Source organism: Haliaeetus albicilla, chromosome Z, assembly GCF_947461875.1.
Source record: "Haliaeetus albicilla chromosome Z, bHalAlb1.1, whole genome shotgun sequence".
NCBI classification, from domain to species: domain Eukaryota; kingdom Metazoa; phylum Chordata; class Aves; order Accipitriformes; family Accipitridae; genus Haliaeetus; species Haliaeetus albicilla.
The window spans coordinates 2,857,875-2,861,976 of NC_091516.1; positions in this window are offsets into that span (position 1 = coordinate 2,857,875).

The window sequence follows — 4,102 nt, forward strand, 5'->3', positions numbered from 1 at the left end:
TCCTCAAAAGATATTTCCCAGTTTGTTGGGACCCAAGGTTACATGTATCCTTGAAAAAGAAAAACAACTCAGAGCTTCCTGCATAGCTTCATTTTCCAGTTGCCTTTGCAGTTGGTTTTTTTTTTTAAACTCTTGAGTTTGGCCAAGGAAGTGTTGTTACACAACTTGAGGACACAATTAGCAAACTGATGTTCTGCCAGACCCTTGTTACATTGTGTAAACTTGTCATAAGAAATCAAAATAGTCATCACTCTGGCTCCATGGTTGCTGCTGGGTGGGATTTATGTGAAAAATATGTGAAAGTTATGTGAAAAATACTGGCTTCTACCTTTCAGAGAGCATCTCCTAACCCTCAGCACTTCTAGCTCACTGACGGCAGCCCCTCCAGCCCCAGTGGGATCCCGAGCAGGAGATACCTGGCTTCTCCCAGGCCTGTAGAAACAAACCACAGCTGTGAGCTGCAAGTCAGTGTTTACTGTAGTATAATGCAGATGGCTAAAACCTTCTAGCTAAGAAACTACTTTTGCGCTTTTTCTTAACAGGAAAACAAGGAGTTACTAAAGGAGTTTATAAATTTTAAAATTATTACAAGGAAAGGGCACTTCACACAGTCTACAAGCAGTCTGTGCCATTCATAATCAGAGAACAAGCTAGCAGAGAAGTACCACCATTAGCATTAACAGAAATGTTAGGTGGAGACTGGAACTGGTAGACTTCACACCAAAGTCGGGGATTGACGACAGGTGAAAACTTCCATATTGAATCCTTAGATGGGGGTTCACGTGAACTTAGCTCAGTTGCCTGAGGCTGATGGGCCACAGCAGCAAAGAGCACTGCTTGGGCTAACTTACATTTTGGCAAAGCTGCATGCAGCTGCTGATGTGCCCCAGGAGGTTGTCAGCTCACCTGCAAGCAGGCCAGCTGATTAGAGGAATGAAGGGTCTGGACCAGGACAACAAAGCTGGTACTCATGTAACCAAAGTGACTAGAGAAAGGAGCTTTTCCCAGGTGTGGCAGCTCACCTTGTGACGCTGCAGGACTGCTCTCATATATATATACCTCAGCTCCTCACAGGCTTTGTCTATAGGATATCCTCAGAGCAATCTTGCTCTCTTCTGCCCTGGCTGGAGATCAGCACTTGCATATGCTCATATGCCCTTATACCACAGAATGTGTTAGGGCATCTGAACAGCGGGCAATACCCTACTGCTGAGACTTCACCTTCTGTCCTCACAGTCAGCTACTTGGAAGGCTTCCTCATGACCTTTTAAAAGCATGAGAAATCAAGTAAGTCTGCTTAGAGGTACAAACATTTAGAAATTTGGTCAGCAATATGGCAAGTGATGGCTCATGCAGACAAGGGTTCCTTCTAGGACAGATTGCCTCATGGAAAAGCATCAGCACCAAAAGGCGGTCCTCCTCTGGGCTGCGGTCCTTCAGGCTTTCACATCCATATGATGCTGTGCCTTATGAAGTCTCTGGTCTCAAGCTCTGGTGCAGTATTCCCCAAAGACCAAAGCACTATCCCTGGAATCACACTGAGAGCAACCCAGAGAGGTCAGTGTATAGATGCATGCCATTTTACAACACTGAGACTTTGGGAATGTCTAGGCACATATCCATGGCCTCAATTTCATTATTTCTACAAGAAATATTTCTCCAGCAAAACAAACATAACATCTCTTCATCTCTGCTGCAATGTGTTTATAAAAGATCATTTTTCAAAGATTGGAGAAATGTTATCTCAAAGGGAGTGGAGAAATCCAATGAGTATTCTGCCTGATACTGTAGTGTTTCTAGCTGGGTTTCACAAGGTCACACCTCATATATTTCATCTTATATCTAATTCCTTCTATTCAGAAAACCCATGTTATCCTCCCAAGTCAACCTTGAAGACCTCCCTGAGAGCAGCCTCTGTTCTCACCCCAAAGCTCCGCTCAAGGGAGAAACTCTAGAACTGTAAAGGGGAAAGAGCAGAAGGAAGGGGGCAAACACCACAACATTTTCTGGGAAGTGAGCAAAACAGAAGTCAAACAGCTCTTCAGTTTAAGTGACATCCTCTGGTGCTTTCCAGATCCCTTAGGTGCAGAGACAGGAAAAAAATATTCATCCTGTCCCATAAAATTCACAACTGTGGACTGTTGCCACCTATTTCCAGTTCTTTGGATGATGAATAGCAAGAATTTACTGAACTGCACCCCTCATCTCATACAGATCTTGCAGATTTGAATTCAGCTGTCTGCTCCCTGACAAAGTCCGGAGTTTTAAGAGCATAAACTGATACCGCCCCTGGACTTTTTTTTCGCCTTAAAATCTTCCTGAAAACAAAGTACAAGAGAAATCTCTCATCCCTACATGGCAGATTAAAATTTAGTATCAGGCTGAACTGGGAGGAAAATACACTTTGCACTTAATTCAATAATTCAGTGAGGTATTTTTCCTCCTCTTTAAACTTTTATTGCCCTATATGTCCCCCATGAGAAAGGATATTGAAACAAAAATATGAAGGTACCTTTAAGCCCGGAAGGTCATCTGAATGGCTTCAATACTGAGCTGTTTTGACATACCCTGTGGCAATAAGAAAAGTGAACCATAAAATATCTTATTTACTCTGTCCATCTCTGGGCTGTCTGATGACAGAGGTGCCAGTGACCCTGGCATACACAGCAGTGGCGGGCAGCCTTGCCTGCAGCCTGGCACTTGTGCTCTGCTTCACGAGGAAACCCACGCTGCAGGCTCCTCCATAGCTGCCACTGCTGATCTGAAGGAGGTGTGGGATCAAAGAGCAGAGGCAAAGGCTGCGAGAAGAGGGGTTGTATCAGCACAGAGGATGCTGTGAAACAGCAACACCTGTGGAGAAAAACAATTTCTGGCCAAGGATTGTGTTAGCAGATTCAGATTTTATGCTGCAAGATTTGGAAGTGTTGTGCAGCTGCCCTTTCCGGCTGCTTTGTTGAACAAACAGTCAGGCATTACCTCTCGCACAGAATTTGCTGCTCCTTGACTTTAATTAACAAGCTGAAAGTATTTGGTGCATCAGTAGTAGCCCAGGACTCAGGACTTCATGGTGGAGGTGGTAGGTGTCAAGGTCACTCCAGGGCACCAGCAAGCAAAACCAGCCACTGCTTCTGAAAATGTGTTCAGGTAGCTTTGCTCTGGATCAAGCACAGTTCAGGGTGTATTGCTCTGAAAAGCACATTCACTGCTTGCATCACCAGGAAGCCCAGCACAAGCTTTGTTTCCTGACCCTCAGCCCTGTTGCTTGCACCCCATGGTAATGGGTGAGCTGGAGCCAAGGAGGGAAACACCAGCTCAGCACCTTCCTTCATTTCTATGCTTTCAGGCTACTGTTTTGTCACTTCTTCATCCCACAGATCACCTGGAAATTAAATTAATACTTTTCACTTTTAGAGGTCACATTGGATTTCATACCCATTAATACCCAGTGACTGTGCTGACAGACTGAAGCACGAGCATGGGATTACCTGAGCACAATGACAGCACAGGCACATTCCCCCAAAGCAGCAACAGCACCCCTTCTGCCAGGGGCTGAAATACTTAAAAGTGGGTTTTAGTTACCACACAGTGGAAAAACAAAATTCTGGGGAAAATAAATCCTAGTTGCCATGCTTGTAAGGCACCTTACCAGCAAAGGAGATGACAGGGAACCAGCCAGAAACATTGCATACAGGCATTCACTCAGCACTCAGCCACCTCACGTCCTTATGGAGGGTGGATGGAAAGTCAGCCACCCTTTGCACAACACCCTGCTTGCCAAATGAGCCACCAAGGAATGAGGAAGCAGCATCTGAATGAAGAGAGTCTGAGCTGGTCTATCTCAGAAGAGTCATGCATCTTCCATTGCATGAGCTGCAACACAACAAGGAGCCTGCAGCAGTCACCACTGCGAGGTTTATGGGGAAGGAAGGAGGTCAGAAAGCATCTGGTGCTAGTGATTTGGGTACATAGGTGGAAGGAGGATGCACTTGAGCTGGGCTGCTTGACCCACACCTTGTATTTGCCCAGGCAAACGTGATCTTACCTTATAACATTTTTCAGAATAAATAGAAGCTATCATTAAGTAGCTACTATTCAAGCTGCT